The sequence below is a fragment of the Rissa tridactyla genome, chromosome 15 (genome assembly GCF_028500815.1).
Source record: "Rissa tridactyla isolate bRisTri1 chromosome 15, bRisTri1.patW.cur.20221130, whole genome shotgun sequence".
Classification (NCBI taxonomy): Eukaryota; Metazoa; Chordata; class Aves; order Charadriiformes; family Laridae; genus Rissa; species Rissa tridactyla.
Genome location: NC_071480.1, coordinates 463,364 through 477,446, shown reverse-complemented (window position 1 = coordinate 477,446; position 14,083 = coordinate 463,364). Strand labels below are relative to the sequence as shown.

General features: G+C 52.5%; 1 non-coding gene across 1 annotated transcript; it reads left to right on the top strand.

The window, feature by feature from the left end:
- The first annotated feature begins 6,148 nt into the window (after nt 1-6,148).
- Nucleotides 6,149-6,230, top strand: TRNAS-GCU (transfer RNA serine (anticodon GCU)). The gene has a single exon. It is a non-coding gene; the product is annotated as a tRNA-Ser (tRNA).
- The last annotated feature ends 7,853 nt before the right edge of the window (nt 6,231-14,083 follow it).

Here is a 14,083-nt window from a genome sequence, read left to right as displayed (position 1 = left end):
CTCTCAGTCAGATTAAGTACCAGAGGAGTGTATTATCCACTGCCACCTGCAGAGCACCATTGTAAACACCAGAGAAACAAGAAAAAATATAAATTGTTTCAGAGGTTAGATCCCATAAAAATGGTAAGTCATCTACAGGGAAACTTGAGCAAAAGTGAGGCCCTCGCTCTCCCTCAGCTAGCTCTGAAAGTCTCTACATTCCCAACCCTTGTGTCCAGAGCTGAGCTCCAACACCTGTCCCAGATGACACCAGAGCTGAACAGTGTGTGTCCTAACCTGAAACTTGACAGAGATCTAGGGCTTAATTCACAGAAATGCTGTTTGAGAGCATGAACATGCATTTACATACATCTACATTACTTACATTTCACATCGTTCAGAAGTGCTGGACATAGCATTGGGTGGGTGGGTGTTTTGTTCAGTTTTCTTTGTTTCTCGGAGGAAACAAGGGTTTAACAGAGTTTAACGGAGAAACAATGATTAGGGGCAGGAAGAAGTAACCAAGATTTCAAATCCATGTCTGCCCCCAAAAGATGATTCTAGCTTTACAGCTATCATTTCTGTGGGTTGTGAAGTCCCTAAGCATGGGCATATTCTCATCCACAGCATAGCTCTTTATTTTAACCAGCGGCTGCCTAACATCTAGGAAAACAATTCTCCCTTTGAGTAGAAGTGGAAAGGGATATGGATTTTCACATACTTTGAGAGGGTATGTGTCTCTAGCACTCAAACTCAGAGAAATTTTTAATACTAGCAGTAGCCAGGTGAAGTGTTTTAATTCTGTACTTCTTATGCTCCTGATAAAGGAACACATAGGCTGTGGCGAGTCCTGTGTTTCACCATTTGTCTCAGCCACATCAAATTGTAGGGAATTTACTATGACTGCATTATTTTCAGTTAGATGGATTTTACCTTTTTCTTTTTTTTCCTCAGACATTATTACTTTTTCATTCCATTCTTATTTTATTGATTCTCCTTGTATTTTCTTTTGGTAGCTTTGATATCACTGAGCATACCGACAGTACAGTTTCTACTTAAAGATACTTTTGGCATTTGCTAGAGTTCCTGTGTTTATACCTATGTCACAAGCATCTGTGAATGGTCCCCACTATTCATAGACCTGTTGTTGACTTGCATGATTAGCCCATCATATATTCGTAATACTACTCTGAATATTTTCAAGCCTTGGAAAGCACAGGAATTCTAGCCTGAAAAAGCAGTTAACACAGTGTTTGGTCCAGGGAGAAGCAGAGTTTCCACTCTCAATGTAAAAAAAAAGTTAATCTTAACAATTCCAGATTAAAAAAACTGGTCTTTGGAAAGTCCTGGGACCACAAAGCAAGAACCAGAAATCTATGAACCAGAAACACAGTGTCAACAGAACATCTAGTTCAGGTCAAACACACTGCCTGCTAAAGGTCAAAAACACTCCTCAGTCCATGCAATTATTTATTTTGTGTTCTCTTCTCACACATCCACAGCAGTGGTGTGCCACAGTATACAGGTATGTTTCTTCCTACGTACTCTTAGAGGTAACCATCCTGATAAAAAACTAGAAGGGAAGTTGGGGTTCACCTCAGTAATAGCGACGTACAAGCATATGGTCAATCTATCCTCCTTTCTCCTGAGGGAGACTCTATCGGTTTGACCAATGGGTTTCCCTCTGGTTTCCTGGTGGTCTTGGATCTGCAGGCTGCTTCATTACTATTCATAGACTTCTGCACTCCTGCTGTTGGAAGGTCTTATCTTTTCTCTTTACCTGATTTCATACACTATTCTCCATTTTTTTTCTACTTCTGAATAGACCTTTCTGTAGCCATTCTATCTCCCTTTCTCTTCCCAAACTCCTTCCAAAGAAACAATCCATAATTTGCTCATTGGTCCCAGTTCTGTCACATCCATATCCAAATTATGTGGTTCTGAGATGGTTACCTAGGCAATCTCAGCTTGATAAGGTGTTACTGATATGATTAGTGAGTGCACTACCAAGACTCTGCACCTCAAAATTACCCAACAATTATCCCATTTATAACAGTTGCATATCAATTATGTTTTACGCTCCTTGAAAATAATCATTGTACTTTAACCTTCATTCCTCTGCCTAGTTGCAGCTGAGCACAAGGAGTCTTATATCCTATCTGCAGAAATCTGCACACTAGAGCAAGACAGTATGTTTCTCACACTCTAATATGACCAGACAGCATCCTTGCCCTGGAATTGTCTCAGTCACTGTCATGGTTCCCTGCACAGACTTTGGCTGGTTATAAGGCCTGGTGTCCATGAAGGATTTTTTGCTCACAGAGTCCCTCTCATGGATTTAAGGAAATAGAATTTCTCACTCTGCAGAGTTTGTCATAACCAGTCAGATTGTATTTTTTGTCTACTATTATCAGCAGGAGACTTGAAAATTTTTTCATGGCTTTCAAATTCTAGTCTCTCTCATAACCTGCCAGCACCTATGGAAAACCTGTAGATTAGCAGTATAGTGTTTTTCTATGGTATAACCAAGTCTCCATTCTTTCAGGTTTTCAGTGCTCTGCACCTCTCCATTTTTTTTTCTTTTTCGCCAAACTCTATGAAAAAAGATCATCTCGACCTCCTCTTCCTTTCTCTTCCATGTCTTTTATAAACCTTTTCTGTCTTGGTTAGAAGATCAGGAAGTAGACCTTGCTACTGTGCTTCAGATTGGATATGTGTCACACTGTGCTTTCAATGCTGTATCAAGGGGCTGTTCAATTCAGATCCACATTGTATCAAATAAGTGTAGGAACCAGTATACATGAGCCTTATCCACTATAAATGATATTGGAAGTTAGTGCTGGTGTTATTTTTTTACCATCATATGGTTTATTAAAAGATGGCAAGTTCTCATATTTTCCATTTTCCTTTGACTGTCCCGTTAAAGGCATTGGGCATCAGCTTTGCCAGAGAGTCATCTGGTGATCCAGCCCTCGCCAGTCGTGGTGACGCTGCCGGGCCCAATCCTCAGCTCCTTCCCTCAGAGCACAGCCGTGGGATCCACCGCGTCGGCTGCCGTGGGGAGCTCTCTCAGCGCTGGCAGTGTGCCCATCGCTTCTGGGGGCTCCCTGGCTCTGGGGGGCTTTGGGTGGTCCGGTCTGGGCCGTGGGCTCTGCGGGCCCCTGGCACGGGGCAATCTCTTATGCTGAAGCCCGTGGACTGCCTGCCCATGGTCAAGCACCAGGAGCCTCGAGGAAAGCCCTGGAGCCAGCCCTGAGAGCGCGGCCATGCTCTGCCGAGGAGCCAAGCGCCCACGCCTCTGCCTGGAGGAAGGGCCCGGCGCTGGCCTTCCGTCTCTTCCCAAGGGAGCCTCTCTCTTTCCCCCTCTTGCTCTGCTTTACCTTGCGCTCCCCATGAAATACGTCCTCTTTTCTTCTGCAGCGATAGGCCTAGGTGATACGTGGTTGCCAGAGCCTTGAAGAGGAATCGGAAAGGAAGCATCCCTGGCGTGGGGACTTTCCTTCAGATGGCAGCACTTCTCTGAGCTTTGCTCAGCCTCCAAACTGCATTGCTTAAGCTCTCGTCTTTTCCATTTTCCTTTGATTGTCTCATTAAAGGCATTGGGCACCAGCTTTGCCAGAGAGTCGTCTTTCATTCTCCCCTCTTCTCCAATACCAACCACCTGAGTATCCAAAAGCATCAGCACGGGGAACATGCTGATACACAAAATATCAGCCTGGGGAACAAACAAGAGGAGCTAGAGACGCGAGCACGCCTGCAGGGCTATAATTTATTGGCATCACAGAGACGTGGTGGGATGGCTTCTGTGAGTGGTGTGTTGGAATGGAAGGATACAGGCTCTTCAGGAAGGACAGGGAGGGGAGACGAGAAGGGGTTGTTCCCCGCTATGCCAATGACCAGCTGGATTGCATGGAGCTCCACCTGGGGAGGGATGAGGAGCCGACCAAGAGCTTATGGGTGATGTTATAGTGGGGGTCTGCTCCAGGCCATCCATTCGGGCAGACCAAGGCCCTCTGTAGACACGTTCACTAGCCCTGGTCCTCATGGGGAACTTCACCCAGCCCGATATCTGTTGGGGGGACAACACAGCAGGGCATAAGCAATCCAGGAGATTCCTGGAATGCCTTGATGATATTTTCCTTCTCCAAGTGATGGAGGAGCCAACAAGGAGAGGTGCCATGCTGGACCTTGTTCTCACCAACAAGGAGGGGCTGGTGGGGAGGGAATGTGAAGCTCAAGGGCAGCCTTGGCTGCAGTGGCCGTGAGGTGGTGGTGGTGGAGATCCTTAGGGCAGCGAGGAGGGTGCACAGTAAGCTCGCTAACCCGGGCTTTGTGAGAGCAGACTTTGGCCTGTTCAGGGATCTGCCTGGTAGAGTACCGTGGGATAAAGCCCCGGAGGGAAGAAGGGCCCCAGAAAGCTGGGTAATATTCAAGGATCACCTCCTCCAAGCTCAGCAGCGATGCATCCCAACAAAGAGGAAGTTGAGCAAAAACATCGGGAGGCCTACATGGATGAACAAGGAGCTCCTGGACAATCTCAAACAGAAAAAGGAAGCCTACAGAGGGTGGCAGCAAGGACAGGTAGCCTGGGAGGAAAACAGAGAAATCGTCCGAGCAGCCAGGGATCAGGTTAGGAAAGCTAAAGGCCAGACAGAGTTCAACCTGGCCAGCCAGGGACATCCAGGGCAACAAGAAAGGCTTCTATAGGAATGTCGGTGACAAAAGGAAGACTAGGGAAAATGTGGGCCCTCTCCGGAAGGAAACAGGAGACCTGGTCACCCAGGATATGGGCAAGGCTGAGGTAATCAGCGACTTTCTTGCCTTCACTTGCCAGTGCCCTAGCCAAACTGCCCAAGTCGCAGAAGGCAAGGGCAGGCGCTGGGAGAGTGAGGAACCACCCGCTGTAAGGAGAAGACTGGGTTTGAGTCCACGTGAGAACCTGAAGGTGCACAAGTCCATGGGACCTCATGAGATACATCCGCGGGTCCTGAGGCAACTAGTGGACGAAGTTGCCAAGCCACTGTCCATCATGTTTGAGCAGTCGTGGCAGTCCAGTGAAGTTCCTGCTGACTGGAAAAGGGGAAACATAACCCCCATTTTTAAAAAGGGGAAAAAAGGAAGACGCGGGGAACTACAGGCCCGTCAGTCTCACCTCTGTGGCCGGCAAGATCATGGGGCAGATCCCCCTGGAAACCGTGCTAAGGCAAATGGAATTGAGGAGGTGATCGGTGACAGGCAACGTGGCTTCACTAAGGGCAAATCGTGCCTGACAAATGTGGTGGCCTTCTACAACGGTAGAAGACTGGTGCTGTTTAACGTCTTTGTTGGCAACATGGACAGTGGGTTTGAGTGCACCCTCAGTAATGCTGCTGATGACACCAAGCTGTGTGGTGCAGTGAAGGGATGCCAACCAGAGGGGCCTTGACAGGCTTGAGAGTTGGGCCCGCCTGAACCTCGTGGAAGTCATCAAGGCCACATACAAGGTCCTGCACACGGCAATCCTAAGCACAAATACAGGCTGGGCGGAGAATGGATTGAGAGCAGCCCTGAGGAGCACTTGGGGGTGTTGGTTGTTGTTGAGAAGCTCAACATGAGGCAGCATGCCCCACAAGATGGGGAGGGATGTTTTATCAGGGAGTGTAGCGATAGGACGAGGGGTAATGGTTTTAAACTTTTCAGTTTAAATCTACCCTCTTTTCAGAGGGTAGATTCAGATTAGACTTTAGGAAGAAACTCTTTACTGTGAGGGTGGTGTGACTCTAGGACAGGTTGCCCAAAGAAGTTGTGGATGGCCCATCCCGGGAGATGTTCAAGGCCAGGTTGGACGGGGCTTTGAGCAACCTGGTCTTGTGGGACATGTCCCTGTCCATGGCAGAGGGGTTGTAACGAGATGATCTTTAAGGTCCCTTCCAAGCCAAACCATTCTATGATTCTACGAAAGGTATCCGGAGCTCAGCCCAGCTGTTGAGAGAGTGGACCAGTCCCAAAAGGCAAAAGCTGGAGGCTGGCTCCTTCTCTCCGATGCCAAGCAGTACACAAAGGTGTAGGCGTCAGGAGCAGAAGCAGGAGCTGGAGCTGGAGCCGGAACAGGAGAAGCAGCATCAGGAGGTGGAGAAGCAGCATCACTCAGGAGCAGTGGGAGCAGTGGCAGGAGCCACAGTAGCATGCTGACGAGGTGGCCGAGTGGTGAAGGCGATGGACTGCTAATCCATTGTGCTCTGCACGCATGGGTTTGAATCCCATCCTCGTCGGCTAGCTCCAACAATGTTGCTCTCAGTTGCCAGCATCTTGATGTGTGCCCTCAAAGTAGCCTTTATTTTGGGATGGAACTTGCAAGTGTTTGAAGTGGCTCAGGACGCACCTTGACTGCTTCTGTCTCCACACAGGCAAGAGGAACCAGAAGGGAGGGATCAGGCCAATCAGCCTCTCCTCAGTCCCTGGGAAGATGATGGAGCAAAACCTCCTGGAAGCAGTTTCCCAACACGGGTAGCGAGGAAGGTGGGCTGGGCTGGCTTGGGAGTAGTAAGCATGGATTGACAGAGGAGAAGTCATGCTTCACCAAGCTGGTAGCCTCCTACAGTGAGGTGACTAGCTTGGTGAAGAAGGGAAGAGCAGCGGATGTTGTCTACCTTGACTTCAGTAAGGCTCAAGCAGCCACAGGAACAAAAAGCAAAATACGTGTAAACCACTTTCTGCCACAGAACATTTCAAGTAACGTCTTTTCTTATGGGAGACATCGCCCTTCTCAGTTCATAGAGTCTCAGAATCGTTGGAGTTGGAAGGGACCTCTTGAGATCCTGTAGTCCAAGCCAACGGCTCCAGCAGGCTCAACAAGGGGTTTCTGGCCTTGAAATGGAATTTCGTGTTTCCATTTCGTGAAATGGAATTTGTGCCCATTGCTTCTTGTGCTGCCAGTTGGTACAAGAGAGAAGAGTCGTGCTCCCTCTTCATTCCCTTCCACCAGGTATGGGAAAAATCCCAGCTATCACAGCCTCCCCTCATATTTCAGACACACCAAGCCCTTAACTAGTTTTGTGACAAAGCGGGGATCTGCAGGGAAGACCTGTGTGGAGGCAGGAGTAGCCAGCAGCCAGCCATGCCACAAAGGGATGTGCTGTCCCGGGTGGTCAGGAGCGACTTGGCAGGGGTCAGAGGGACAGGGACGATCCGGCGGGGTGGCTGGAGCCTCTTCGTGCCCACACGATCTCCCTGCTCTTACACACAATTGCACTTCTACTTCTCTGGCCACCCGCCTCCCTCTACCAGTCCCTGGACAGTTCCTTGGGACATCTCTTCCTTGGGATATGCTCTCCCTACCTTGCTCTCCCCTGGGCGTGCTCCACTCGCTGCATCATCTGGCTTGATACTCGACAGCAATTATACACACTCGCTTTCTCACACTCCACAAGCTGGCACATTGTTTCCACTCGCCCTGGTCTGTCCAGGTGCCGGCACCCCAGACAAACAGTCCCTATGACCTCTGGTCCCACTCCAGTGACTGTCACCAAGGAGACAGGAACCACGTCGACCTGTGGTGTGACTCCAGTTGCTGTCCCATAGACTTCCATACACACACGTGCACCCAGAATAGGGAGCCCCTCCCCAGGGCAAATAGTTCAGAACAGAACTTAAGACAAAGACCAGACAGGATGCACTGATCAGAAGCAGGCCATGGCCAGGCAAGCATCCTGAACAGCAACCAGTTCTTGAGGGACAAACACGTTATGACATCTCCCTCTAGTTTTCTCATGTTTTTTCCTGCCAGTACCACCCCGAGCCTTGCCTTCCCCCACCTCTAGTTCCTCCCCCAAAACATCCCATGCTGAGTCTCGTGCTGTCCCGTGATGCTCTTCCCCTGCACTCATCACAGCAGTTTACCAGATCAGCCATGAAGGTATTATACAAAACAGGCCCCAATACTGGGCCGTGGGGAACACAGCTGGTGTTCTGGTGGTGGTGGTGGTGGTGGTGGACCGGCCACCAACTGGATGTAAGTCCATTCACCACAACCCTTTGAGCCCAGCCGTCCGGCCAGGTCTTTTACCCAGTGAAGAGTAGACCCGTCCAAGCCATGAGCAGCCAGTTTCTCCAGGAGAATGCTGTGGGAAACAGCGCCAAAGGCTGCACTGGAAAACTGTGACGAGCCCTCCCTGCCCAAGCTTTCTCTTCACAACAAAAACACTGAAGTCCCTCCGCCTTTCCTTACAGGGCAGGTTCTCCAGCCCTTTGATCATCTCTGTGGCCCTCTTTTGGACCTCCTCCAGTCTGCCTGCGTCTTTCTCAAATTGTGGGGGCCAGAACCGGACACAGTTCTCCACATGTGGCCTGACAAGCGCTGAGTGGAATGGGGTGATCATTTCTCTACCTCTGGTAGTAATGGACCTTCAGATGCAGACCAGGATCTGATTTGCCTTTGCTCCTGCAGCGGTGCAATGCTGACGTACGTTCAGGCTGTTGTCCACCAGGACCCCCAGTTACCTTTCAGCAAGGCAGCTCCTCAGCCACATACAACCTAGCCTGTGCCAGGCCCTTTGGTTATGTCTTTGTTAAACTTCATACAGCTCTCGTGCTGTCCTGTGATGCTCTTCCCCTGCCCTCATCACAGTTTTCCAGGACTGAAAAGCCACTACAAAGAGGACAGAAGTTCTTCACAAAGAACCGTGTGGAGAGAACAAAGAGCAACCGGGAGAGGATTTACCTTTACGTAGGAAAGACATTTTTTAGAGTGAGAACGATCATGCGCTGCGTCAGTCTCCCCAGGGATATGGTAGAGTCCCTATGGCTAGAGGTGCCCAAGATGCAATTGGGCACGGTGCTAGGTAATCTCGTCTAGGCTCCCTTGCCCACGGAACACTGGACCAAATGCTCTTTTGCGGTCCCTTCCAATAGGGGTGATTCTATGATTCTATGAATATTCAGGAGGAACCTGTAGTTCTACCGAGGGAGGAACTCTTTTGGATACTCAGGTGGTTGGTATTGGAGAAGAGGGGAGAATGAAAGACGACTCTCTGGCAAAGCTGGTGCCCAATGCCTTTAATGAGACAATCAAAGGAAAATGGAAAAGACGAGAGCTTAAGCAATGCAGTTTGGAGGCTGAGCAAAGCTCAGAGAAGTGCTGCCATCTGAAGGAAAGTCCCCACGCCAGGGATGCTTCCTTTCCGATTCCTCTTCAAGGCTCTGGCAACCACGTATCACCTAGGCCTGTCGCTGCAGAAGGAAAGAGGACGTATTTCATGGGGAGCGCAAGGTAAAGCAGAGCAAGAGGGGGAAAGAGAGAGGCTCCCTTGGGAAGAGATGGAAGGCCAGCGCCGGGCCCTTCCTCCAGGCAGAGGCGTGGGCGCTCGGCTCCTCGGCAGAGCATGGCCGCGCTCTCAGGGCTGGCTCCAGGGCTTTCCTCGAGGCTCCTGGTGCTTGACCATGGGCAGGCAGTCCATGGGCTTCAGCATAAGAGATTGCCCCGTGCCAGGGGCCCGCAGAGCCCACGGCCCAGACCGGACCACCCAAAGCCCCCCAGAGCCAGGGAGCCCCCAGAAGCGATGGGCACACTGCCAGCGCTGAGAGAGCTCCCCACGGCAGCCGACGCGGTGGATCCCACGGCTGTGCTCTGAGGGAAGGAGCTGAGGACTGGGCCCGGCAGCGTCACCACGACTGGCGAGGGCTGGATCGCAACGCTGGAGTCAGCGCACCGGGTGACGCAGGGCTCGTTGCAGCTGTTGGCAAGCGGGGTGGGGCCGCAGGCAGCTGGCAGGCACGGGCCGTAGCACGACATGTCTCACGGAGGGAGGCGACCCTGCAAGAGCAAGAGCGGGCAGAGGGCATTAGCTGTTGGGCCCCTTCAGAGCCCGGCTCGGCTTCTCCTACGACGGGCAGCGGCTGGGAGTTCAGTGGAGAAAGACTGGAGTTGGGGCACGAGTCAAGAAAGCTGTGTCCAGCTGGAGGGCCCGCAATGGTGCCCTCCTCTGATTTTGGCCAAACTCCACAATGCACACCCTCCTCTCCACCACCTGAGCCTCCCTGCTGCCTGGTCACACCCTGCTGTATCTGAAGACATCTTCTCTCACCCACCTGGGATGTGACAGGCACAGGGACCTGGGCTAACCTGGCCAGAGCTACTTGCAATAGCCCCACAAAATGCAAGGGTCCCACTCGGTAAACGTTGTCAAAGGCAGAAGCAATGGCACGGCCCAAGAGTTGATGGACCTGCAGTGTCTGCAGAGAGGGGGTTTCTGGGCATTTTGGTGGGCCTGCGGTGCTGTATTGGTTTGTAATTGCAGGGTGACCCAAGAGGGTGCGTCCAAACGCAGGGAAGCTGCCCCTGTCCAAGTCAACATCTTTTGCAGCCTATACCTCAGCTGGCCTTGCCACTCCCAGGCATGGAGGCCCCATGGAGGCGCTCTGCTGCCTCCGGTTGCTGCATTACCAATGCCCTGTTTCACACCCTAGACCGTTCCATGAGGACAAGGGAGGCACAATATATGCAGCCCTCTCCACAAAAACTGTCCTGCCAACCAAGGAGACAAGAGGCAAAATGAACTGAGACTTACCAACTCCGCAGAGCAGAGGAAGGCACAAGGAGAGGATAGAAGAGCTGGGAGTTGGGCACACTTTTAAACGGCGGCCCAGAGCCCCAGGGGAGCTGAAAAATGACACAAACATGAAGCGTGTTGAGAAACAGCAATCTTGGCTCCTCAAAGCCCTGACGGTAGATGAAAGACCTTCTTTGATGATGCCTCCTTTGCCTGAAATGCTTGGCTCCCTTTTCATCCTGGGTAGCACTGAAGGGATTTTATTGATAGCAATTACGTTTCTTCCCCAGACCAATGCTCGTTTGAGGTCTCATTCCAGTTGCTGGTGAAGCCTCCCAGCAGATTCAGGCCACGAGTAGGTGTTGTGCGCATTCTGCCGCTCCTGGGGAAGGTGGCCGCCGCTTACCTAGGACTTTGCCTGTGGGGCACGCGTGAAGGCCACTCAGAAGGGTCTCTCTTTGACGGGCTGAGGCCGACCCTGAGCAACAGCAGTGCCTGCAGGCTATGGAGCTGCGCAGAGACCAGCCCAGCCAAGCCTCTGCAGAATGGCTGTTCCACTGAGGGACAGAGAATGGAGGAGACTCAGATCCCCGGGGTGATTGGAAGGTGATGGTCAAACAAGGTCCTCCTGCTGTCTGGAGAGAAACCCTGTTGTGTTCAGGGATGGGGACACGGAGGCCATTGCTGGAGTGGATCAGGCTGCTCGGTGGCCGATCTCTGCTCCCCTTGCGCCTCAGTGATGCACACGCTTTCCAGGCATGCAAAACGAGCCCAGCAGTTCAGCTGTTGTCTTCAGTCGGGGAAGGCCAGAGCGTTTTCTTTGGGAACTGCGCAGCCCTTGCCTTGCCTGCCAGGACTTTGCTCGTTACTCTGCCAAGGAGAATCAATGGCACAGCGTGGCCCTGCAGAGCGATGAAGGAGCCTGCTGACTCATGCCTGAAAGAGAGCCATGACCAAGTGGACCAGTTTGCTTTGGCGCAGTCTTCCCAAACAACACTCGTCTTTGCATCATTGCCGGGGGCTCGTTCAGGTCACTGACCCAGAGGGTCTGGCTTCTTTTCCCTGGCTCAGGGACGAATTGGCACATTCAGGGCCCTTTAATTACAAGGTGTCACCAGCAGACCACCTTGGAGTCACCTGTGAGTCACCAGAAAGTGCTGAGGCACTATGAGAGACCTCATCGACACCGCGGTGCGAATCATCCATGCACTGGCATCAGGGGCTCTGGGGGAAATGGCTTCAGACGTGCAGAGGACCCTAGGCACAACTTCATGTCCGCATTCCTGCAGAAATGCAGCTTTTTGTACAGCGTTGTCATGGCTGTTAGCATCTTGCCCAACCACTTAGTGACTCCTTGAAATCCTGTCATGCTCCTTGGTGAAACAGCAGCCAAAGGAGGACAGCAGGGACGTGCCCTGACGTTCCCACTCCCAGACGTTTCTGGAGCACAGACCAAATTGAGGAAGGTTGCCACCTCTATGTGCGCAGGTCCTGGGGAGCCTGCTTTTTTGATGGACTGGTGTGACAGACCACCGGACATAGGCGGCAGCAACTGGTGCTGCCCTATGAGACACAGAGGAGACTGCCGGTCTGGAAAGGTTTGGGGGCAGCTCAAAGGCCAGCCGCCTGTGACCAGCACTGAGAACCGCCACTGACTGCCCAGGCTGCTTGGGAAGATGGGCCCCACTTTCACCCGGGTGGCCGTGCTGTTTGCGGGGAAGGGTCTTGGAAGGGGGATGTTGTCTTCTCCTGCAAGGGATCGATGGCTCTGCCTCTACTTCTGCCATCGTTTCCAGCAGGGCCATGCTCTGGGGCTGTTGTGCCATCCTGCCGGGACGGTCGACCCAGTGCCACGGCTCACAGCAGAAACGTGCTCGCTCCGTATAGGCAGAAACAGGTCCCAGGCGTCAGTATGGTGCCAGGGTGGGAGGCAGCCACCCATGCCTCTTTTCCAGGTGGAACTGGAAGTGCACTCACCGACAAAGCAGCCAGTGATGCTCCCTCCTGAAAGGCTCTGAGGCTCTGTGAGGAACCTGCAAGGCCCTCGACCCTCAGCGTGTCCTCAACTGAAGGGCAGGGAAGTGGCTGCCTCTGTCTTCCAACCCCCAAAGCCCCGAGATGTGGCCCTTTGAGACGTGGCCCAGCTCCGCAGAAGAGGCACGGGTTGCCCACAGCAATGTCTGCGCGGGAAGCTGCCAGCAGGAACCAGCCTCAAAGGGAAACTCCCCAAATGGGACGACCTGCCCTATGGCTGCCCTGTTCCCAGCCTGTGCTCTATGAGGGATGAGCGCTCTAACTACTCATGTGCACCAGCAAATGCCAAAGGCCGCCGTGGGTAAGGAGAGAGGTTGAGTACAGCCTTGCTGCTCCTCCCTCTCTGCTCTCCCTTCTGGCAACTGAGGGGTGGTGCAAAGAGGAGCAGACGCCAGGACAGACACCCTGCTCCTCACGTAGCCTCCTTTGCCACCAGACAGGAGCAAGACACAGCCCCTCACAGCTCTGCTACAGCAGGCAGTGAGTAGCGTGGCTGGGTTGCTCTCCTCCTTGGCCTGCCATCCTGCCCCGCTGATGGATGTGGGAAGGCTGTGGAGGCATTCCTCTGGTGCACGAGGAGCCAGGCATTTGCTGTGCCTGAGCAAAGCTGAGGCAGGCCACATGCATCCGCCTGCCTCAGCAGGCGTGTGGTAACACCAGAGGGCAGGAAGGCTCTGCAGGATGCCTTCTGCTTTGAACTGTAGCCACAAGAGGACATGTCTTTCCCAGGGCTGGCAAGGCAACCAAAAGGGAAAAGCTCCCTCAGCCAAATGCCTACGAGTTTACTCCTCCGCCACTTTGACCTTGCACCCTTGGGGCTGACTACCTGCTTTAAGAATGAGAATTGAAAGATTTCCATAGAACAAGACCCTTTTTTTTTCCCCCTTCCCCTTTTTACCTTTGTTTTGGGGCCACCTCGGAGCTACCTGGCACCTCTAGGAACAGTCCCGGTGCCCCCATCCCTTGACACCGAGGCGCTTCTCTCCATCTCACAGAGAGTCCTTCTTTGGCCTTTGCCTTCCAACCAGCTCCGGGGATCCGAGTCCCTTCCTTTTTGGTGTCCCTTGGCCGGACAGGCATCCAGCCGGGGCTGGGCTGATTACTGAGCCCTTCCACGGCCCTGCGGGGCCTTGTGTTTCTCAGGGTCAGCCTCAGCCATTCAGCAGGAGACCTGCTTGAGTGGCCTTCATCAGGAGTGCTCCGCAGATGCAGGCCTGACTGAGAGTGGTAGTCACGTTCCGCACCAAGGATGGGCACAACCCACACACAGGGCCTGAAGCCCGAAGCTACTGAAACCTTTTCCTGGGAACTGGCATGGCACCGCAGATGACCGTTGCTTTGAGGAGCCAGCACGTGAGGCATCACTGTGCTCTCAACCCAGTAGGGAAATGCAAGCCAGACCTCTCGGATGAGAGAGACAAGTTCTTCGTCTGTTGGCTGTGCTTTGCAAGCCTCAAATTGCTGTTTGTTAACGCGCTTCACAAAGAAGGCGTGTTCCAGGCCTCCTGAGGCGCTGGATCAGCATATAAAAAGCCCGTGCCACT